Source organism: Sarcophilus harrisii, chromosome 1 (genome assembly GCF_902635505.1).
Source record: "Sarcophilus harrisii chromosome 1, mSarHar1.11, whole genome shotgun sequence".
Lineage (NCBI taxonomy): Eukaryota > Metazoa > Chordata > Mammalia > Dasyuromorphia > Dasyuridae > Sarcophilus > Sarcophilus harrisii.
The window spans coordinates 376,935,882-376,962,166 of record NC_045426.1 but is presented as its reverse complement, the minus strand read 5'-3'; positions in this window follow the sequence as shown (position 1 = coordinate 376,962,166).

The following is a 26,285-nucleotide window of genomic DNA, read 5'->3' as shown; positions in this document are numbered from 1 at the left end:
ATAAAACACAAATTCAAAAGAGGATAACAAGACCAAAATCATTACATGTAAAGCCTCAAAGAAAATTGTTTTAGAAGCTCCAAAAATATTTCTTAGAAGAGTTTAAAAAAAAGATTTTAAAAATCAGATAAGAGAAGAAAAGAAAAAATTGGGGAAAGAAAAGAGATGCAAGAGAATCATGGAAAAAAAGGAGACAAAAGCTTGGTAAAGAAAGCAAAAAATGAAAAGGAAAAAAGACACACAAATTCATTGAAAATAGTCACCTATTAAAAACAGGCTGGGCTAAATGGTTAGAAAAATTTGGCAGAAGAAAATAATTCCTTAAAAATTAGAATTGGGCAAGGGGAAGTTAATGACATAATGCGGCATCAAAAAACAACAAAGCAAAATCAAAAGTCTGAAAAAAAATGTGAACTGTCTCATTGGATACAAAGGATTTCTCTACAAAGAATTAATAGGTGATCAGTATCAAATAAGAACAAGCAAAACAAATAAATTTTATTTAGACGGGAAATGATTTTTTATCATTTACCATTTTTTACCAACTCTCAATGTACTGTCAGATGATACCAAATATCATAATAGCAAATAGTGAAATAGCAAAAATCAGAAATAGTCCAAAGGAAAACAATAACAATGAGAAAAAGCTCCCGCATTTTAATAAGTTATTTCTTAAATAAATAATTGATGATAAAAAAATGAATGGACAGTAAAAATAGCAACAAAAATGATTCTAACAATTTAATTCAGAACCTCAAACAATTTTTTAAAAGTACAGAAATTGTCATAAATTCTATCATTTACTTGCCAAGTCAATAGATGTGACTGCCAAAGAAAACAACACTCCAATAAATATATATATATTGTTTATAAAACATTATGGAAGATGAAGGATAATTAAAAATAGCCTCATCCCATAAAGAGAAACAGTAAAACTTGGCAAGATAACCAACAAAGAACAATCATTCAAATGCAATGAAAATATGATAATTGTAGGATGACAACAAAGAGAGAAAAAATGGAAAAGATTTGTAAAAATTATTATAACATTGTTTCCTTTCTAAAATAGAATAAAACCTCACAGTTGAATCTCAAAAATATAGTCCTAAATGCTTATGCTGATGGTGGTAGGGAGTGAAGGAGCACATAGAGAAGTAGGGAGGTAAGTAGTATAGTAGATAAAATAAGAGTATTGGGTCTGATGTCAGGAATGCTCTTTTTTTTTTGGGTCCAAATCTGCTCTCAAATATATGCTAGTTGTGTGTCTTTAAGTAAGTCACTTATCCCAATTTGCCTCAGTTTCCTCATCTGTAAAATAAGTTGGAAAAGAAAATGTCAAATGACTCTAGTATTTTTTCCAAGAAAACTGCAAATGACATTACAGAAATTTGGAAATGAAAAATGGCTGAACCACAGCAGGAAAAGGAGTGTTATGCTAGAGTAATATGTCTATGAAGTCCATAATATATATATAAAAGTTGAAGATATTGCTAAAGAAAAATATGTAAAATGATTAATAGTCAAGAAAAGTATTTGAGAGATCATAAAAAAAAAGTTATGTACCTTGTTGTTCTTCAGTTGTAGCCAACTCTGTGAGGCATATTGTATGTGAAGTTTTCTTGGCAGAGATACTGGAATGGTTTGCCATTTCCTTCTCCAAGCATTAGAGCAAACAGATGTTAATTGACTTGCAGAGTCACATACTGTAATGTTTAAGGGTCCATGTGATTGAAATCTTCCTTAACTCTGTCCCAATGCTGTATCTGTTGAGACACCCAACTGTTTCCTATCTCTATCTATACCTTCCCACTAATATATACAAAATATTTTATGAGTCACCTATATAACAATTGAGTTCAACCTTCTTTTTGAAAGTGTCATTTAATTGATTTATTTTTATGTTTTAATGTTATTTATTTATTTAATATACATTGCTTTAAGAATCATATTGGGAGAGAAAAAAAAAAATTGACAAAAGGGAAAAACCATGGGAGAGGGAAAAAAAGAAAGAAGAAATGAACATAGCATTTGCTGATGCTATAGTTCTTTTTCTGGATGCAGATGTGTATTCTCTCCAGAGTTTATTGGGATTGACTTGGATCACTGAACTACTGAGAAGAACCAACTCTTTCATAATTGATCATCACACATTCTTGCTATTGTTGTGTACAGTATATTCCTGGTTTTGCTTGTTTTGCTCAGCATTAATTGATATAAATCTTTCCAGGCCTTTCTTTAGTCAGCTTGTTCATCATTTTTTATAAAACAATAATATTCCATTGTCTTCTAATACCACAGCTTATTCAGCCATTTCCCAGTTGATGAGCATCTACTCATTTTCCAATGCTTTGGTACCACAAAAAGAGCTTCTATATTCACTTTTGTACATGTGGGTCCTTTTCCCAGTAGTAGTACTTACTTGTGGGTCAAAGGGTATGCATAATTTTATAACCCTTTGGGCATAGTTCCAAATTGCTCTCCAGAATAATTGAATCATTTCACAACTCCACCTACAATGCTTTGTTGTCCCATTTTTCTCACATTCCTTCCAACATTTGTCATTATTTTTTCCTATTATTTTAGCCAGAGAAGTGTGAAATGGTACCTCAGAGTTGTTTTAATTTGCATTTTTTCAATCAATATTGATTTAGAACATTTTCCATATGATTAGAGAAGGCATTAATTTTGTTATCTAAAAATTGTCTGTTCATATTCTTTGACAATTTATCAATTGGGAAATGACTTGTATTCTTATAAATTTGTCAGAGTTCTTTATATATTTTAGAAATGAGACCTTTATCAGTTATACTGGCTGTGAAATTTTTTTTCTCAGCTTTAAGCTTCCCTTTTACTCTTGTATCTGTTGGTTTTGTTTGTGCAATTTTTTTTTAAACTTAATGTAATCAAAGTTTTCTATTTTGCATTTCATAATGTTCTCTAGTTGTCTGGTCATAAATTTCTCCCTTCTCCAAAGATCTTGCTCTCCTAATTTGATTATAATATCACTCTTTATGCACAAATTATGTACCCATTTTGACCTTATTTGGAGTGTGAGATATAGTTTTTATATATCTAGTTTCTGACACATTATTTTCTAGTTTTCCCAGAAAGTTTTGTGAAATAATAATTTCTTATCCCAGAATCTTCTTTTGCATTATGATAATCATTTTCCTGATATTAAACCAACCCTGCATTTCTGGTATACTCTTGGCCATAATGTATTAATCTGCTGATAAATTGCTATAATCTCTTTGCTAATATTTTATTTAAATTTTTTGCGTCAATATTCATTAGGGAGATTGGTCTGTAACTTTCCTGCTCTGTTTTGGCTCTTTCTGGTTTAGGTATCAATGCCATATTTATGTCATAGAAAGATTTTGGCAGGACTGCACCTATTTTTCCAAACAATTTACATAATATTGTAATTTTTCTTTAAATTTTTGGTAGAATTCACTTGCAAATACATCTGGCTCTGGAGATTTTTTCTTAGGTATTTCATTAATGGCTTATTTAATTTCTTTTGGTAAAATGGGACTATTTAAGTAATTTATTTTCTCTTCTTTGTAAACATTTATCCATTTCATCCATTTAGATTGAAGCAATATTAGGACCTATGTTGCCCAACTGTTGTCAGCAACTCTGACAATCTAATTGAAATGAATGAATATTTACAAAAATATATTATGGTCAGTTTTTGTGTAATTGCTATGTACTGCTGAGAAAAAAAAGTTATATTCCTTTCTGTCCGTTTAATTTTCTCCAGAGGTCAATCATATCTAAATTTACTAGGATTTTTAATAAATGTTTTTTAATCCATTCTATTTGCTTCTGTTTTATGGGAAAGTTTATCACATTTACATTCACATTTCTGTTTCATCCTATTTCCTCCACTTTATGTGCCTTTGCTTTCTCTTTCCACCCTGTCCCTATTTAGTAATATTTTGTTTTTTTACCTTCCCCACTTACTACCAGCTCTATCTTCTTTCACTCCTCCCTCTTTCTCTTATTCCTTTCTCCAAATGTTGCTGCCTTCCCTTTTATTGAGCCCCTCCCCTTTCTTTCCTCTTTCTCCTCCTACTTCTTTATAGTTTAGGATAAATTTCTATTTTCAACTGAGTGATTAAGTGATTCCTTCTTTGAACCAATATTAATGAGATTAAGCTTCAGGCAATGGTCATTTCCCTCCCTTCTTTTCCTCTATTGTAATAGGTCTTTGTGCTTCTTAATGTGATCTAATTTGTCTCATTATCCCTTTCCTTTCCTCTTCTCCCAGTACAATCCTTTTTTACTCCTTAATATGTTTTTCTTTGATATCATCACATCAGAGTCCATTCACAACCATACCCTGTGTCTATGTATGTCCCCTCTAACTGTCCAATAACAGTTATAGTTTCAAAGAGGTTGCAGATATCAGTGTTGTCATTTAGGGATGTAAAAAGTTTAATCTTTAAATAATATATATTTCCCATGTTTACTTTTCTATGCTTCTCTTGAGTCCTATGTTTGAATATTAAATTTTCTGTTTAGTTCTATTTTTTTTTCCAGTAGAAATGATTAAAAGTCTCTTACTTCTTTGAAGAGCCATTGCCTCCTCTGAAAGATGATGTTGAGTTTTGCTGAGTATTTAATTCTTGTTTGTAACTTCAGGTCCTTTGCATTTTGGAATATGGTATTCCATATTCTGGTTCTTTATAGTAGATGCTGATAGATCCTGACTGTTTCTTGTTGATACAAGTTGCTTTTGTCTAGCAGCTTGCAGTATTTTTTCCTTGAGATTATAGTTTTGGAATTTTGTAACAATGTTCTTTGGGGTTTTCCTATTTGGATCTCTTTCCAGAGGTAATTGATGGATTCTTTCAATAAGTATTTCTCCCTCTGTTTCTAGAATATTTGGTGCAGTTTTTCTGGATGGTCTCTTGAAGAATGTTATCCAGGCTTGTTTTATTTTTGTTTTTTGTTTTTTGTTTTTTTTATTTTGGGGTTTTTTTTGGTTATGGCCTTCAGGTAGACCAATAATTTTTAAATGGTCTCTTCTGGTACTATTTTTCAGATAGGTTGTTTTGCCAATGAGGTATTTCACATTTCCTTATATTTTTTCATTGTTTTTACTTTATTTAACTGATTCTTGATGTCTCATGGATTAGCTTCCATTTGCCCCATTTTGGTTTTTAATGTGTGATTTTCTTCAGTTAACTTTTGCATCTCTTTTTGCATTTGATTGATTCTGTTTTTCAAGGTGTTGTTTTCTTCAGTGGATTTTTTTTTTTTTTTTTTTTGCCTTTGGCCAATTATAATTTTTAAGGAATTGCTTTCTTTTCCAGGCTGTTGATTCTCTTGCACATCTCTCATTTTCTCCTTCTATCTCTCTTATTTGCCTTTTAAAGTCTTTTGTGAACACTTCTAAGAAGCCTCTTTGGTCTTAAGACCAATTCTTATCAACCATTGAGGTTTCCTCTGTGAATATTCCGTTCTTGTCTGAGTTGGCGTTTTGGTCTTCCCAGTCACCATACTAGCTTTCTAGGGTAAAGATCCTGTTTCTTGCTCATTTTCTTTCCGTTTTTTTTTTCTTTTTTTCTTTTTTTGGTATCTCATACTTTTCTAGTTGAATTCTGCTCCTGTGGTAAAGAGGGCATTGTCCCAAGCTTCCCTGAATCTCTGAGCCTTGGTTTTTAGTCCAGAGCCCCTTAATTACCAGGAGTAGCTTTGCCTGTTCGTTCCAGGAAAAGCCTGATTTCCCAAAAATTACCTTCTGAGCTGGGAGTGGAGGCTGCCCCACTTGTCTTTTCCTCCACTGAGACAGGAGTAAGAGTTTCAGTAGATGATTTATTGTGATTAGGACCCTCTTACTAGCTTACCCCCAATCTTTCTGAGCTGGTGATAAATACCATTTTTAAACCAGTGAGACTGATCATTCTTGAAGTTTTTCCAGTTTATCTTGAGCTGAAGAGTGGTTTCATTCCATCAGACTGTTTAGAAGCTTGGTTTCATATGATTTTTGAAGGAAACTGGGAGGACTCAAACATCTTCCTGGCTTCATTTTACCATTTTGGCTCTAAAAACAACCTTAAGCATGATATTAATAGGTAAGAATCATGTTTTTTTAAGTGATTTAAAATAATGGACCACAACTTTATCTTTATAAAGTAAACCAAAAGATTTGCATATACACACACATATTATATATATATATAGTTTTCTTTTGTGAACCATTCTGTGAGGAAAAAAGTATAAGTAGAAGACAAGAAGTGTTGAAGACTCTGTTACATCAACTTTTCTTTTATTCATACATAAAAATTATTAAAGATATCTTGAAAAATAAAATTGAAGTAATTCTGTTAAGAAGCGTTTAATCATAAATATCAGTCAATGTATAAAACAAGCACATATGCTTATCAAAGTTACTCATTAGACTAACAGAAGAGATCTAGAACAGAATATAAGTTGTAAAGATCTTGCCTATGGATGTTTGTTTTTGAATGATATTGTTCTGACAATTTCTGAGACTCTGGGAAGAAATATATAGTCATTCAAAGGATTTTAATTTGATCATTCTCTGTAGAAAAAAAAAAAGTCACAATTTGGATAGGCATTTTAGAGAGTTTATCCATTAGTTTGCATATAAAAGTCAACCAGTACAGATGGACAAGAGTTACATCCAGAATTGAACAGGTAGGAAAAAGTAGACTGGTTTGCAGAGCTTTTTTTTCATTCTCTCAAGCTTACTAGAAAAAAGCTCAATTCCATAATAAATGTATTCTATTAGTGTTGCTACATGACAATGAGGAAGAATACAAGTTTACAAAGAATTAGAAATGAATATCTCACATAGTGTAACAGAAATGTTGATGCTATATTTGAGGAGACTTCAGCATATTATGGTTTAGATATTTTGACAACAGAAATAAAAGCTTTTATTAAGGAATTGTAGGACAGGAAGAAAGCAGGAAATATTGCAAAAGCAAAGATAATGATGAAGATAGAGTATTTCCTTACTATCCTTGAAATATACAGATTTCATACAACATATTTGTTGAAACCTCTTTGGCTAACTCATGGAAGCATATAGAAAAGAGTCACACAGTGTTAATAGTCATGGATGAGTTGTGTTCTGAATTATTGTGGTGTGTGTGGAGGTTTCTCTCACAAATTGATGAGTTATATAAACTAGGGTATGTTATAGGAGAAAAAATAAATATAGTTTTGTTTCACTTATGAATACAAATGATTGATGTTAAAATAAAATTTTAGCAAAGAAGCTATAGAAATTCATTGAAAATTTTCATTGTCTACTTAAGTGTATCTATATTACAGATATAGGGCTTCTGAAATATAAGGAACTTAATTAGCATGATTTTTAATATAAAGATGCTATTATATGTGTATATATTGTATATATATATCAATAGTATTACAAAGGTCTTCAATATCAATTGTGCTTATTTATGTTAAATTGATAACAAGTTAAGGAGTGGAAAAACTTTCCCTTAGAATGTTCAAAAGCCATTATCTAAAGGCAAGTACTAACATCATTCTAATAGAGAAAAACTGGAAATTTCCCCTCCACAAAGTTCAAAGGTTAAAAAAAAAGGATGTGTCTTTCTCCAGAATTATTAGTCATGGTACTAAATATGTCAGCTATAAAAATAAACTCAGAAGGATCAACTAAGGAACTAATCATTGAGAAAGAGAGGCAGAATTTTTAGTTGATGCATCATGAAGAACACTGGTTCTAAAATAAGAAAGACCTGAGTTTAGATTTGGATTCAAATATTTCCTCTGTGATTCTAATTAAGACATTTAACTTCTTCTTTAGTCCTCTCATATGTAAAATGAGAATAATAATAATATTGCTTAACTTTTTAGGATTGAAGATGAAATGTTTGTAAAACTTAAATCTCTCTGTGTGTACTACTGCGGCTGCTACTGCTACTACAATTACTATGAAAATCTCATAGAATAGAAAAAATAGCATTATTATTAGAAAAATGCAAAACACACTTATTAAATATAATTAAAATATAAAAATAAAAAGATCCATTACATTTGTAACATTTCCATTATATTTAAAAATCAGAGAGAAATTAGATGGGTGGGGACTGACCACAAATATATAATATAGATGATAATGTTGCATAAAACAATCTATAGATTCCAAATTTTTATTGTGACACTTTGTAGAACTTGCTAAAATTACCTCAAATCAAATAAGACAATTGTTAATTTGAAGCAATTCTGTGGTATTATTTACATATATTAAATTGTGGGGGGAAATAGACAAAAATATGGCTGGAAATACTTAATAAAAACAACAAAAACAAAATAGTAATACACTGCTGGTACAGCTTTGAAGTGTTCTGAACATTTTCAAAAAATAATGTGAAATTATACCAGAAAAAAAGTTTCTTTACTTAAGATTTTATAATATCTTTCCTGGATTATACCCTAAGAAGATAAAACAGAAATAAAAATTGCATTTGTACCAAAATGTCCATGAAAGCACTATTTGTAATTGTAAAAAGCAAGAAATAAATCATTTTTCCAATAAGTAAATGGTGATAGGTGAAGGTAATTCAATTTGTTTGCTTAATAAAAGATACTGAACATGATGAATTAAAGAAAATATAACAACCTTTGCATGAACTGATGATAAGTAGAGAAAATGGTACAAAAAAGAACAGAATAAAAATGATCACAGAGATGAAAATGATATAAATATGAAAACTTACAGAAATGCATTTAAAATAAGAAGGTATCTAAGGAATAAAAAAGTGGCTTGCAATTTGATTTGTAGGATATCACCAAATGTGGCTTAGCTCCTACAAAAATCTATGATAAAACTAAGAACCAAGAGAGGAATAAAAAGGTTTTTCATAGAGGATATCCACATGAAGTCATCCATTAACAATACATCATCAAAGAAGAATAAAACAAATTATTGAGTTTTATAGATTTGTCCATGTAAATGAAGGGCTTTATGATGATGATTCATAACCAGTCATTGCCACTAGAAACTACAAAAATAATCATTCTTAAGGATAACCTTTGTTATCAATGCAGATTATTCAAGGAAATGTTAGAAACTATACAATACATTGTTGCAGCCTATAAACATTTAACTACTATCAAATACTAATCAATACATGTCCCCTTGGTAGATTTAAAGATTATTAGCTTGCTATCTTTCATAGTCTGCCTGAAAAAAACAAACAAGCAAGCAAACTCTCTGCTTCAGGTAAACCTTGAAATATTCTGGAAAATTCAGGCAAGAGATGATGCTAGAATCAAAGCAATGCCATAAGCCATAGTATTGCATAACATGGTTTGAACATAATATTGATTCTTAAAAACTCCAGAAAAACATTTTATTATTATCATCATATCAAATATATAAATATAGTTTTCATCCTATATAGAAAAAAAATTGCTGTTGTTATTGTTGGTATAGTTATTTGGCCAAGACTATCAAAATCACAACTATATATCATCCCTATCTTCCTTTTTGCTTTTGGATTTGAACAGATGATATTTTCGGTAAGCCTATGGAAACTTTACATGTGCTTATATCAATTAACTTTTAATAAGTTATCAAAGAACCCCAGCTATTTTATCTAACCATGTGAACTTCCACAGAACATGAAATATTAAATAATAATATTAGATATAATTTCCCTATGACTTTCTAACTGAACTCCATCAAAAAAAAATGAAAATGAGACAAAAGATGGTGATAATGTCGATGGTAATTCACACTTATGTTAATTTCATTTGTTAAACTAAAAGTAAGAAGTTCTTCAAAGAATTTATCTTCCTTTTCAATCTCTGGCAAAGTTAGACACATAGACTGGGCACTTGGGTCGTGCAAAGTTAGAATGGGAAAAACCTGACTCCAAGTGCAATCTTAAACATTTGCTGGCTATTTGATCCGTCTCAGTTTTCTCATCAGTAAAACAAGGATAATATAGCACATATATCCCATAATTTTATGCAAATAAAATGAGGTGATATCTGTGAATTAGCTGGCAAACTTGAAAACAAAATTTAAATTTCAGTTATAATACTTATTATTAGTATTTTTATTAAAGAGAGCCTCATTAAAAATAATCATTTAGAACATTTGTAATATGAGATTGTTATTGTTTCATGAAATTGTTTCCTATTGTCTTTAGATACACCATAAAACATTCTTTGTCATTTTCTTTATTTGCTCCTCCCACTAAGGATCCTTAACTCTCCATCTACTTGCCTGAAACTTCCTTTTTTTTTTTTTTTTTTTTTTCTGAAAATGTTGAGATTATTAGGGATTGATATGATTCAGTTACACAAATAGGATGTTTATTGATAATGGGTCATACCTAGCTTTAATTCTAACAATTTTTTAATCTTTATTGATTTTTATATTACATTGTGTTTACATTTTACCCTCACTTCTGTAAAATTGTTATAGACTGCTGAAGCTAAACAAATATTTAAATTGATCTATTCTAAAAGCATTTTATAGAATATGAAACAGGCCAAAAGAAAGAAAATGATTTGGCCATACATTGTTAATAACACAGCTGAGAGGCTTGTATTCTTAAACATACATATACATGCAATCCCCTTCCTCAAGCTCAACATACACACACACACACACACACACACACACAATTAAAAAGTGGTTTGATATAAAAGTCCACAGGTCTGAATTTTCCTGTTAGCCCAGTGCTATCTTTGTGATTTCAGACAAATCCCCCCCCCCCCCATCTTTTCTCTTAGTATTGTGATATTTAAATAGGCATAATAATAATTATCCAATTTCATTGGACTGACTGAGGAAATAATTAGTGCATATGTAAAAAGGTTGGTAAAACAAGCATATCATATTAAAAGTTAGAAATAATATTAATTACTAAGATTTGGTAGAACTTTATATTTTACAAAGTCCTGTCCTTAACTACATTCCTGAGAGTTAGAGAATATAACTATTCATATCCTTAGCTGAGAAAGGAGGAAAACAGAGGCTTAAAATAGAGCAAGTGATTTCCCAGGATACAGTTAATATCAGAATCAGGATGGGATTTTCTGTTTCCTGCCTCAAAGACTAACAGAAGCAAAAGAAGACTTTTGACTATCTTTTGTCAATTCTATTTAGAATGAAAGCAAGATAGAAATTTTGAATAGAGAAATACTAGTTGGGAAAGGAAAAGACCATAGCAACGTTGGGTAGATCCATTTGGAAGATAGGAGTTTTTAGCTGTCATATGGAAGGTAACAAATGCTTTCAACAGGTCATACCTGTCAGAAAGTATTTGCTAAAAATATATGTTGGGGTTTCTTTCTCATGTGAAAGAAAGGTTAGGAACTATATTACACTTTGTGACCAATCCAATTATTTGAGGCATTTCTAAAAAAGGCATACAGAGTGGTAGTAAGTAGTAGACCCCTGGAAAAATTATGAAGTAGGTTTTTATTTTACTCTTCTCCTCCATTACCATATACAATTAGGCCATCATTTACAATTAGTTCTGTCAACTCTCCTTTTACAATGCTTTAAATAATCTTTTTTTTTCTCTCTTTTTATTGAGCACATTAGTTCTGATTTTCATCATTTCCTATATGGCTTGTTGCAATAGTCTCTAAAGTGATCTCCCAACTTCTACTTTCTCCCTCTGCCAGCTCATCTACATCATCATGCTACAGAAGGATTAGATTTTACAAATACCACTTTGGTCATATCATTTCTTTGCTCAACAGCCATCAATTGTTCCTTATTTCCTTGAAACAGAATGTCCTTCCCACTAGACATACTTTACAGAGGCTATAAATTATATTAGGGAACTCAGTTAAAAAAAAAAAAAGTGATTATATTTAAAACAAAACTTCTCTGAAAGAAGCAAAAAAAAAAAATGATAATCAAAGATCTAAATGAGTTCAATAAATTTGATACTAAACTGTAATTTTATTTTGAAAAAATTGTGCTTTATAGTATGGGACAGTTTTCTTACATGATCCGTCTCTAATATTCATATCCAGGTTTACTTGCTACAAGCTATTTTCTTGAATTATGTGATCTAGCCAAAATGTTCTACACTTGACTCCCAGATTACGTCCTACTCTTTGTAGTAGATTTATTTTTTACCCATCTCTCATCTTCTCTTCCTGCCTGCCAAAAATATGTAGTTATGATCTAAGATTCAAATGAAATACCTCTTTTGAAAAACTGTTCCTAACATAGATGATGTAGATAGACATCTTTCTACTCTTTTGAAGTATATTGTCTCATTGTCCTATTCAAAACTTTTTCAGTCAGCAGTTTGAGTACTCCCTCAAAGTCCCCAAATTAAATTTATGCCAAAGTCTTCATATAACAGTGGATTAATCTAGCTCAAATAGTCAATAAATCATTTATTTAATGCCGATTTTATTCCAGGCACTATGCTAAGCACTGGTGATAAAGTTACATAAATTATAAAGTTCTTGAATCCTATTTGTTAGTTAATCTTCCTTCCCTCTCTCTGTAATTCAGTGAGTAAAAGAAAACCCAAAACTCTTGAAGCCAAGTGACTTGTGTATTTGGTGAAGAGATTTATCTATTGTAACTAAATAATTACTCCAGAGGTAACATTCAAGTTCATGCACCTTCCTTTCTCTAAAAAGCAAAAACAGAACAAAAGAACAAAAGCAAAAACAAAACAAAACAAAACAAAAAAAGACAAAATCCAGCACAAGAACCACTTACAACAAAACATAAATAGTAATTGCAATTAAAGTTTACAAAAAGTTCTAAGCTCTGAGGCAAATTGTTGAATATCTGGCTTGCAGAAGTAAACTTCCTGCCACTTAAATTTACAATTGCCAATCAAAAGTTTCCCTTTCCAGTCTCACACTATCTAAAGCAAAACAAACAAACAAAAAACAATAAAAATAAAAAAACCTAATCTTGTTAAATGTAAAATGAAAGTATCCTTACTGACCATTGCTAAAATATAAATTACTGGCAAATATAAATTAAAATAAAATATAAAAAATAAAAACTTTTAAATTGTGAAGGAACCTTTTAAAGTAATAAATTTTGATTAGAGAAGAAGACAATGAAACAAAAGAGAAAAAGAAAATGGAGTAGATATCATTGTTTAAGTGCTTTCTCATAGAAGTCTAACTTCCTCATTCTTATTAGGATACTCTTTATAAAGCAAGTCAAGGAAAATAAAAGATTCAAGTTTCTACAAGACTTATAGACTTTCTAAGAGTAGTCAATCTGCTGTTAATGCTGCTGCCTTCACTACTGCCTCCTTGAAGGCTGTCAGTGAATTACCTATTTATCTCTACTATTCCTGTACAAAGAGAATTAAAAAACAAACAAACAAATAAGACTTTTACTGGACCTGAAAACTCTGCTCTTTAGTGAGGAGCCTTCTTTTCTCCCACTGGGAAGAAATAAAACACACTGATCTTTTAGTAAATTGGACTCTCATGAAAAGCAGCCAGTACAAGTCTTGCCAAGAGAACATATAGAATAAAACAAACAAACAATACACAGTGATTTAGGAAGCTCTAACTTGGAGGAATTAGGAGAGACCTCTTTAAGAAGCCAGCACTTGAGCTGAGCCTTAATACCAACATTTAGGGGGTCCACAAAAGCAGAGAATAAAGAGAATCAGACAGGAAACTAATGGAATTGTGAAATGCAAAGTTATATAATTGTAATTGCAAGCAGTCTTGCATGCTTAGGTCATAGAATGAATTTAGATATCTCTTGGTATGTATGGAAAATTACATATACATGTTTATTATGCCAATTTATTTTTCCTATCTATCTATCTATCTGTCTGTTTGTCTGTCTGCTTTTCTATTTATTTTGGAAAGATAAACTGGTACTAGATTATCTAGAGTTTTAAAAACCAAATGGAGTAACTTGCAATTTATCTGTGGGGGAAAGGGGAATTGCTAAAACTTAAAGTAGGAGACTGACATAGTCAAAACTGATTTTTAAAAATATCAATTTAGGGACTCTATGGAAGAGAGATTAGAAGGAAGAGATTGACTAGTGAGGATGGAAGAGGGTAGGGAAGGTGGGAAGACCAATTAAGAAGCTATTGAAATAATCCAGATATATGATAATCCAGGAAATATCTGGATTAGCTACATTCACATTTTGAAGTACTGATATTCTTTAGAAAATGGGATTTAGAACAGGTAAATTTCATTGAAAGGCCTTGAACTCTCTTTCTAACCTCAGTGCCTCATACAGTATACATAGTAATTGCTTATTGAATTTAATTGAATATGTGAGAGGGCAACAAAAGAAATTTATTTTTGTATTGAAAGGAGAATGAGGATTCCACAAACTGACTTTGCCATGTTGCTTCATCCTATGATTGGTTTCTACCATCTTGAAACTGCTTATCAGAGATCTTGCTTTCATTCCCAACCTTACCTTTCTACTCATATTTCTGAAGAACATTAGTGATTCATTCCTTCAACTGCTTAACAAGTCATTACCCCCTCATTTTTTAATTCTTTAGAGAAAAGGAATTTTGCAATGTGTCTCCTTATAGATGAGGCTTAAGGAAAAAAGAAATAATGAAAAATATGAAAAACTGAAAAAAAGAGGGAAAAAATGGCTTATTTCATTTAGAAGTGTAGGGATCACTGAGCACGAATTGAAAGATCAGTCCAGAATCAGCTTCAAGGACAAATGACAACTTTAATTTCCAGCTTCTTCTAAAGTTTTTCTTTTGCTAAAGAGGCTATGCACCAAGTATGTTTTTTTAAGCCCTAGTTTGGGGGAGGGAAGAAATAAAAACAAAAAAACAAGCAAACCCACAGAAAATGGATGGTTTCTACTCTTGAGGGTCACAGAAAGAGGAAGAGGAAGATTAAAAATGAAGGCAAAAGAAGAAGGGAATCCAAATGAATAATGAAGAATGAAAGCAATCTGAAAAAAAAAAAAAAAAAAAAAAAAAAAACATTTGCTAGACTGACAGGAAAGAAGAACAAAATAGTGACATAAGACAAATGTTCTTTTAAGAGATATGTAAGATCAAGGGAATGGAGCAAGAAGGAAAGTAGGACTTAATGAGATATAAATAAATCACATTGTAACATGCTTGTTATAGCATACCTTTGAATCAGTTCAATGCAGAGAGCTTTGATAACCAATTTTGTGATGCTTAAAATAAGTAAGAGTAATCAGGAGTAATGATAAATAAGTCCCAGAAGTTTGTTTATCCATCTTATCATTCCCCAACTTTTTGATTAATATTCCAGGAAGTCAATGGCTATCCTAGATGTTCAAGAAATGAATTCTAGATGTCTTGTTTGATAGAAAGCTGAGATTTACCATTTTAGCCATATTGATAGAGATAATTAAAAGCATTTATATTACACATTCCTCTGACTTTTTAAATAGCGTATTTTCTATACAATTGAACTTTTTCTTTATGTTTCAGAGCTATTAATATGGGAATCATCTGTAGTATGCTTTGTATTATGACATAAAATACTATTGAGATGCAGAGTACTATTTGCCCCCACACTAAATAGTCCTGAGTTAAATTTCTGTTTTATTTTCATCATCTTTTTTAACTTTTTACTTCAAATCACATTATCAGTTTTTATCTTTGATTTTTCACTACTTCAGGATGCCTAGCTAAAGCAGCCCCTCCACTCTTAATATAAAATATTTAGCATAGTACCTGGCTCACAATAAATGCTGCTTCTGCTAATAATAATAATAATCAGTTAAAGGGTAGGTGACCAGATATTTTTGTATGTTAAAACTCTGAATAAATAAAAGAAATAGGCTTTTTAATGAATGCCCAATAATAGTCTTTCCTTTGAGAGGCAATACATTGTAGAAGATGATAAAAGTAAATACACTTGGACTTTAGAAGACATGAGTTCAAATATGATTCAGACTAGATATGTGATTATGTACAAATCACCTTAAATCTTTGAGACTGTATTATCTACTCCACAAAGTTGTGAAACCCAAATGGAATCATAAATAAACAGTAAATAATATAAAAACCAAATTTTGGATTTTTAAAAAATGTTTATTTTTTTAGTTATAGGTTTTCTCCTTCATACACCATTCCCCTGCCTACTGAGAAGGCAAAAATATAATCTCCATTTTATGTATTGTCTTGCAAAAAATTGTCATATTAGTCACATTGTAAAACATTTCTGTATTGTTAGTGAGTGTTAGAGTGGCATGGTAAATAGTTTGAAAAGTCACCAAGAAAATCTGACTTGAAGTTCAATTTCAGACACATACTGAATATACCTGAGCAAATCATTCATCATACTAAGGGCTTTAGATAACTTTCTGGGTTCTGTTGTAGAGAAGGCATAGGGCTTCATTGGTAGAGGGAGTTTGATACTTTCAGAGTTCCCTATATCAGTGAAATCATAGATGCAATCCTTATTCATATCCTATCAATATTAATGTACATGATCTTTATTTTAGTGCTTAGATTTATTAACATCTATTTTACCTAAAGAGGAGTTTGCTTCTTTCTTGACTCTTAGGCATGTTTAGGTTAGGGGATGTTGGCAGACAGCTTGACATATGGATGGATGAGGAATTTTTATGTATCATTTATTAAAGTTAGCAGCACCGATTTAAAGTAACAGAAGGTTGAGTAGAAAAGCTTTTCCTCCTCAGAAACTTGCTCTTTGAGGCAAAAACAACAAAAACAGACCACCTTGACCCTACTAAAATGTTTGGAACATGTTTGATATGAGATTCTAGATATAGTTTGTGTCAATACCCAAAAGATGGTGAATGTAGAGGATTTGATGGTTCCAAACCTGCTTCCTGTGTTAATTCATATCCATTGGGGTTACACAAAAATTCTATAATTTTTCAGGAAGCTGTTTTTTGTATAAATCCTGTCATTTTAAAATAATCTCTGCTCTGCTTGAATACAGCTGTGCTATATGAAATCATCATTTTATGATGTTTTCATAAAATACAGGGGTCATCAAACTTATTAAATAAGGAGCCAGTTTACTGTCCCTCAGACTTTTGGAGGGCCAGACTATAGTAAAAACAAAAACTTTGTTTTCTTTAAATAAAGAAACTTCATAGCCCTGGGTGAGGGAGATAATCATCCTCAGCTGCTCATCTGGTCCATGGGCCATAGTTTGAGGACCCCTGGAAGGGAAAAAACAAAACAAAACAAAACAAAAAAACATGAAAAGACTTGCAAGAAATAATGAAAAAGTAAAGTGAACAAAACCAAGAAAACATTGTATACCAAGAAAACAGCAATATTTTTGAAGAATAATTGTGAATAACCAAATTATTTTGAGTATTGTAAATACTAAAGTCAACTATAAAGGACTTAAGAAGGAAGATGGTATTCACCTCCAAAGATAGAACTGATAAATAGAAGTACATATAGTATAACTTTATAGATATTTATAGATCTGTACCAGATTGTGACTTTTTTTTATGTGGGGTAGGAAAAAAGGGTCGAGGGGAGGAAAAATGGCAGTTCAGAATTTTAGATGTAGCCAAAAAATTAAACTAAAAATAAAATATGTCCTTTCCAAAGGGAAGAAATGTAAAAATTATTTTGGTAAAGAAAATGAACTATTGAGGTGGGTAGATATAAAAGCAAATGCCTATTAAATTCATGAAAGAAAAAGAAGAATGGTTCAAAAATTGGGTTGTTTTGGTTTTCTAATCATTCATTTTCCCCTAATAATTCATTTAATAAGCCTTAAATAAACCTAAATGCACAAGGGTAGGGAAAATAGATACTTACAATATTAACTTTGCTTTCAAATTACACTCTTTTTTTATATTTTCTTCTATTGTGACTCCATTTACATTCATGTTAAATTGTTATCTTGTAGCTTACAGATTCAATCATATGTAATAAGAGTTTGGAGCATGTGCAGATCCCATTCCATGTAGATTCTTGATCTAAAAGGGGCTTCAAGAGTCATCTAGTTCAAGATCAGAACTGAAAACTGAACTCCAAAACCAGCCCTATCTCAGTTGAACCAGGCTACATTCTGTGTACATTATTTCCAAATCTATTTCTCTCTCTCAGATCTTTAGATGCATATTTTCAAATGTCTGTATACATCCCTGTTTATGTCCTTTTAGCATCTCAAAATGAACCTGCCCTAAAATTAATGTATCTTCTTCCCTCAAAGAACTGCCATTCTTCTTAGAATGTCTAATTTCTATTAATGACATAATTCTTCTTTTAGTGACTCAGGCTCATTACCCTAATGTAATCTTATACTTTTCTAGTTCTTGTATATCATTCACACACTTCCATTGATTTTATCATTGTAACGTCTCTAAAATTCATTTTTTCCTCTCCATTCCCATTTACAATAAGTTTAGCTCTCTTTCACCTAAATTCTTATAATAACCTTTTACCTGCTTTCCATTCCACCCTTCTTAAAGCTGATCAAGTTATTTTCTCAATGCTTCCTTGATCATGTGATTATTTTTAAAATATTTAGTGTTTCTTGTTATAAGAACTAGATTCTTGGTTATGTTATTCAAAACACTCTACAATTGGACTCTCACTTATGTTTTCTGTTTTGTTCCATTCTACTTCCCTTCAAATGCTTTATGTTCAGGCAACTCACTAGTCTCCATCCTGAGTTGTAGATTTATATTTCCTGCCTTTTCTTATGTAGGTACATATTTCTGTAATGGGTTTCTTTACTTCTTTTTTTGTAGATCTTCTTCTTTCCCTTCAAAGTAAAATTCAAGTGCCACTTCCTCTATGATGTCTTCCTTTACTTCTTCTCTTCACCTTATGTAAAGGGTACCTTATCTTTAAATATCTCATAATCATATAACTAGACCTCTACAGCCACAGAATGTTTTTCTTTATAACATAGCTATATATGTATATGACATATTCCCTAGTAGAATGTGATTTAAGTGAGTACAGTTCTCTGTCATATTTCACTTCTTATCCCATTTCTGGGCATAGTTGCTTTACATATAGAAAGTGCTGGATGCATGTTTGTTGTATTGAATTGAACAAGTTACATAATAAAAAGTGCAATCAGTCAAATAATTTTTTTACTTGATGGGAAATAACTAGCTCAATGGGTTGGGATTTTTAAATTTTTTTAGTCATTTGACAGAATTACGCTATTGGAATGCTACAAACAGCTTGGGTAAGATAAGTGAGAGCTGAATAGAAGTTGGTTTTGTTTGGATAGACTCTTGTTAAACCCATTTCCTTCTGAAATTTGAATGGCAAGGTCTACAGCATGGGAAGTCAGGGCTCACAGACTGTTCTATTTGCTGCATTCTGAGCAGCAAAAGGCAAACCCAAAAAGGAGAAATGATCAGCACTTATATTGGGAGATGCTCTGGGAAAGAAAAGAAATGCTATATAAAAAAGGCTTTTAAAATGCATACAAAGCAACTTTAAAAGGGCCTACAAGCTCAAAAGCTCTTGGGAGGTTTGGAGAGAGAAGAACTATTTTCAATAACTGTTTTTATCTTCAAGTTTTTACTTTATCTCACTTTCTCCAAGGGTAGAAGCTGACCCAGAGAGGTACCTGAAATCTGATTTATTGTACTGTATTTTAAAGGCACAAAGTGAGTTTTGTAAAGTTGTGGCTTGGTTATAATAACATAATAGAGTTATCTTGTTTTATTTACTACAATAGTACTGCCCTTCCCACCATACTCTTTTCTTCATCCTGTCCTCATTGCACCCTGCACAAAACACATACTGTTTCTCTTAAAACAAAATTATTTGGTTCAGAAAAGTTAGTGAAGAAAAAAAATCAGGAACATTCAGAGAGATGCATTTTGGGAAAAAGGAAATCAGAAGCTAATTGTTAACATTCCTCCTAGTCTACTCTGGGGGTAAATCATCTAAAGAGACTGAAGGTCATGTATCAATAATTATTTCTCTCAATGAAAAACATATTAATAAAATTATTAATATAGATGGATAACATGGATTATTAAGGCCCATGATTCTTAGTTAATTAGGTTGATCAACAACATTTTTTGAGCCTGTTTTAAGGTTAATGTCCAGTAAAGATGCTAGGGGAAATGTCTAGAGAGAGGATAAATAGATAAATCCCTTGCCTTCAAGAAGCCCATAGTCTGTAAATAAAAAAGTGAACATTCAGATACAAATGCCATAGGCTATGTCTGCAACTTGGTGACTTTAAACATTATCACAATATGTTCTTTCTTTCTTTCTTTTTTTTTTTTTTTTAATGCAATAAGGAAGAAGAAGAACTGAATTTGGAATTAGAAGTTTGTTCTGCTATTTGCTATTTATTAGCCATATATGTCATTTCTCTTCAAGACAAAGGTTCTTCATCTGGAAATTAACCAAGTTAGACCAAATGTTCTTCAAATATTTTATGGCTATAATTTGTGTGATATGTAATTATACCAATATTCTTTGTAGTGCATGCAGCTAATCAATAAATCTTAGACTGTTAAATGCCTGTTTTTCGCTTCTAAAAATCCCTCTTGAATGAAATATGGGAATTTAGAAATGTTAAATGAATTGTTTCAACTTTTCACTTTTCTTTGGTAGTCTACTTTGGTAATACAATATGCTTTTATTAATGTTTTCTTTAAATTATAAAATATTGGGAAATATTTAATTCTGGTCCTTACATCCTTTTAGGATATCATGGTGCTTGATACACAGAAAGGTGTATGAACAAATGCGATTAGTAATGATCATAGGTTTAGAAATAAGATATTATAGTGGAGATCTAGTTAAAGTCAGAAATTTATAGATATGGAAACTATAACTCCAAGAAATTAACTTACTCCTAAGGTAAAATATCTAGATTTCTGTATAATGGAATGATATATAGGGTATATATTTTCAGAATAAAACAAGGTAATTAACATCCATTGAATCATCTCATCAGATGCAATCAAGATACCATACTCTATGGAAATAATAATAATAAAAAAATAACTGTAGTTATCATGTTATCTTGTCTGATCAGGAAGAAATTGACCAGTTCAGGTTCAATGAATGTAACAAATGTCTAAAGTAAAACATTGGGTTAGATGGAAGGGAGAGATTGGCATGGGAGTATAAAAATGAAGGTCTTAGCAGTGATGGGGAAAACAAAGGGTTTCATTAAAGTATGTTCCCACTGGGAGAGGAAATATATCTGAGGGGGAAAGTGTTGAGTCAAAAGAAGGAATTTTTTATAAAAAATAGTACAAAAACAAAAGTAAATTGGATACTAGACCAAATATAATAATGATAAACTTAAATACTAATAGATTTAACAATCCAATTAAATTAAGATGTAAAAATGAATAACTAAAGTTAAAAAAAGAAAGAAAAAGTAAAGTAAATAAAATTCACTTATTTGTTACATATAAAAAACACCTTTCAAACTAAAGACTCCTAAAAATGAAAAATGAGAATCCAGAATAAAATTTTTTATGAATAGTGTGATTCAAAAAAGTTACATATCTATCTCTTCACATATATACATATATTCACACGTTTCTTATTCTATTATGTATATATGTGTGTGTATGTGTATATGTATATAATGTAACATATATATATATATATATATATATCAATTTATCTATGTTAAGACAAAGAAATTACAAAATGCTTAAAGTTGCTATAAAAATGAAACAGTATCAATGCTGATATATATACATATATGTCTTTATTGGGGAGTAATCAGCAATCTGCCTCCCCAACACACACACACACACACACACACACACACACATACACACAGAGTTGATCTTCTCTAGTCAGAATGCATCCCATGGAATACACAAATAGATGAGGTGAGCTATTCTTGGAACTTCTGGCTACACATGTGCTCAGCATAGAAAAACCTTAATATGACACAGAAATCCCTTAGTCTCTAGCTATGATGACAGTAAAAGGAGATAGAAGCTGAATCAAATTCATTGGCCACCAAGCCAGAAACAACGGTCCACAATGTATACCATAAAAAAATTCACTGCACCCTATGGAAGGGGCTTTATTCATAACTGTCAGAACATAGTCATTTCATAGAACATCTCACAAGTTTTTCCCCTTAGGGAAAAGGGACTTGTCTCTCTCAAAGAAGCTACTACAGGCAATTTCCTATTGTGGAAGGCATATGTGCTGCCTAGCTTAGTCTGTGCCTAGACAGTTGGGCCCAGGGCTATGGCTCATGTTTTGTGTTTCTTTCTCTAAGCATATATATTAAATGACCAAATAGCAATTCTGATATGAATGTTTTCAGCTCAAGCCTACAGCAATTCCTGGATTGTTCAATTGAATTAATAAAGAATGAGTAATCTTCAAATTATTAATCCCTGAAGAAGATTAGACCAAGTCTTGATTTTATTTGCCAGAAATATAGACTTAAATGAAGTTATTCTGAAAGGGCAGAACTTAAAGTATAGTGAAATGACCATTCAGTACCCATTGATTATTTCATGTTTTAAATAGAAAAACTTTTTAGGCAATATAATACAAATTGTAGATTCTTCTTTAAATCTGTTGATGTACCTTTATTTGCCTTGTATTTCAGTCAATTATATGTGTTTGGGTGTGATAGAAATGAATAATTACCCTGTACCTGATTTTCAATGTCCATTGAATACCTATTATTGTGTTGATGCTAAAACTTAACTAAACCAAAACTTTCTTTAAGTTATTTCACCTATAGTTTTGGTGAAGAAGAAAAAAACACGGAAAAAAATGACAAAGAACTAGACTCTTCTTTTCAGAGGGAGGGATTCCACCAAACCAAATCCAGCACATGTCTGAGGCTAGAACTTGGAATATTTAGGAAATACCACCCCCCACTCCCAACACTCCCTTCAATCCCCCACCCACTCACTATTTATCCCACCCCATCCCACCATCTATTGTTGGTCTGTTGTTAAATGGCCTAGCAATCTAAAGTCATGAAAAAAAAGTTAACTAAATTGCAAAGAGATTTTAAAACAATAATTATACAACGTTGCATCTTTCTCAGAGCAAGATAAATTTTATGGAAAGAAATAAAAAGGAAAATATAGAATTAAATAAATGGTCATGGAAGTTAGTCCTAAAAATACTTATGGCATTTTATTAACAGAAATATGAAAGAATATACAAATTTCCAAGTATAAAGTATCTTTAAAACCATATGCTTAGATATCAAGAATAAAAGGAGAAATGAGAAGTTCATAGGACATATCATTTGTTTCACATAACAAAATTATTAATTTTTGCAGGAAATATATGTAAAAATGCAGACCTAAAGTGAGGCATAATAATCATATCCCTACTGTGTAGTAGGTCAAAGAATAAATCTTAGAGAAAAAATAACTTTATGAAAAAGAATGAAAATAATAATTCAATGTTCCAAAATTATGTCTTCAAGAGAAAAATGTCTTTTAAAACACACATTAGCAACAACAAAAAGAGAGAGAATTAATAAACTGATTTTGCAGTTTATAAAAAAAACTTGAAAATTAATAAAGAAATGTCAAATAAATAGAAAAAGAGAAATCTTCAAAATCAGGAGAAATAGATAAAATGTAAAAGAAAAAGTATAGAGAAATCACAAACAAAGCAAAAAGATATTTTTTGTAAAAATCTAAGAAATTACTGAAAAGTTTTAGATCACACATTTAGAACTAAAAAAAAAAAAATCTTATAAACAATCATTGAATACTAACCCTTCATTTTCCATATGGAGAAATACAATAGCAATGAGATTAAGTGCCTTGCCTAAGATTATAAAGTTCATCAGCAAAATTAAAAAAAACAATCAAATATATGTCTTTTTGATTCTATGTCTAGCTTTTTACCCCCTATGACCATTGCCTGAAAGAGAAATGGGATAAAAAAAATTGCTGAAATTTAGAAGTCACCTAATTCAATTTTGCATATTAATTATCTGAGACAGAGTTTAAATCACTTGCTAAAGATCACACATGAGAAGAGGCATGCCTAAATTTAGATATACAGTAATTTGAAATGTAATCCAGCATACTTTCCACTGGAACAGGCTTTCTCCCCAGATTATTTAGTTAATCTGATAAAATAAGGGAAAAATAAATTTATAAAAATATAAACCAGTTAAATTATGGAGATAGGTAATGTGATTAACAAGATGAATAGCTAGACGTTTTCTGTGAGGCTCACAACTTCTTAGTCCTTACTGAGATGAAATTATGTTCCAAAGATAAAGCAACATCAGTGTACTCATGTTCTGAGATACACAAAATTCAAAAAAGGTTAAAAAAAAAAAAAAAAAAAAACTAAAACCCTTGAGCTCACAAAGCAAGCATCTCTGTCTCATCACCACTCTGGTGAGAGAGAAGTTACCCTTCCTGCCTAAAGGACCAGATACATAGGCATAGAAAGCTCAAGCCCTCATTCCAATCTTCTCTCCCTTTTTCCAATAGCTAGAGAACTGGCCCTAGCTTGAGGAACTTTTTTTGGGCCATGAAAGTCAGTGCCTCAGAAGTGCTTGAAGCTGCAGAAGCTTGCTGGGACCTTCATGCTCAATTTTGAGACAATACTCTGTGATACCCCTCAAAAAATCACTACAGGACAGCAGAAAAACAGAGGGAATGGGAACAGAATTTGTGTTTAGCCTTGAAATTGAATTCTACCCCATATTCTAAATTTCCCTCTTTCTAGAGCATTGAGAGAAATTATAAAAATTAACCTTGAAAAGCATTGTGACATCTATCTGAACAAAAGGAGTGGGACAGGATACCACAAGATACTATGTGTGGGGTACTGTTCAAAATTACACTAAAACTGATGTAGAGATCCCAGCATTTAATCAGGGCCAGGTTTATTACTTCAAAAATCATTTTGGATAGAGATCTAAACTGCTGAACTACAAATTAACTAGTAGAGAAGGTGAAGTTGGTATGAGATAGACTACTACCCTCAGCCCAACCCCAGGAAAACACTATCAAAAAGGAGGGAGACAGAAAATGAATAATTAGGAAAAATAATAAGAGAAATATGTCAAATAGTACAGAATAAAGGGAGCACAAGAACTTTGAAATTAAGCAGAAAAATCAATGGGAAATTCATTAACAGCAGAAGTAAATGTAATGAGACTTCTCATTACTTTACATCACATTAATTATATAACATTACATCACAAGATGACAGAGTTAAGAAGCACTCAAGAAACACTCTGAGGATTAAACACCAATGATAGTACTAGGTGAATTCTCAAGACATAGATGGTTAAGGGTACTTGACAACTGGTCAGAAAGGGATTATAGTGTTTCCCTATGCTAACAGTAAATACAGAATCAGTCACTGTTTTACAACTCATTTCCTCATACTTATTTTTGGGTCAGTTAAAAAGCAGAGAGCAACACTTTTGTTCAAGAGGGAAATCCTGAAGGATAGTAACATCAAGGACCATGAGAAACAGTAACATTATTGGTTCCTAGGAGAAAAAAAGAAAGATCCCTGAGGAATAGTATTGATGAAATCCCAGAGGATCATGGGCCCTTCCTGGATAAGGGCCAGAGTGTAGACCAAGAGTCTACACATCACTTCTCAGAACATTCTATTTAAAAGGAACCAGTAACTTCCAACCTCTCATAGACAACTCTAAAAATAGTGATAAAATGTTCAAACCTGTGACAGAGCCGCCCCATTCTCCACTCTTACACAAGAAACAGAGTTTAACATCATAAAGTTCCAAATCAAGAAATGGTGAGGGGAAAATGAGCAAACAAACAAAAACAGAAAATAAACTGATCACAAAAAACTATCTTGGTAACTCAGCAGAAAAAAAAGTGAAAAAAAAAAAACTAAAAGCAAAGCCTCCAAGAAAAAAATAATGACAACTGAATACTGAATTTCAATTTCACATTTCAGTAAGAATTCCTGGAAGATAAAAACTTTCATAATCAAATAAGAGTGGTAGAGTAAAACAATAGGCAAAGAAATAAGATTCAAAGAAGAAAATTAATAGCTTAGTAAAATAGATTTTAACTATTGACCTAGAAAAAAATATCAAAATTCACCTGGAAGAACAAAAGATCTAGAATTTCAAGGGAACTAATGAAAAAAATGCAAATGAAGGTAGGCTAGCTATACTATGTAAAGTCTGGACTAGCTCCCTGGAGGCCTCAGAATCAGCCAGAGTCAGGATAAGCAAAAGTCCTTGGTCTTTAGGAGGAGAAGTACCAAAGTACTCATTTGTAATCCTTTTATAAAATGTTTCTTCCCCACAGAAATGATAGGGATTTTTTCAACTATAAAAGGAGTAAAAACTCCTGTTTCACTTTCAAATGTCCATCTCAAAGGGGTAGCACTAAC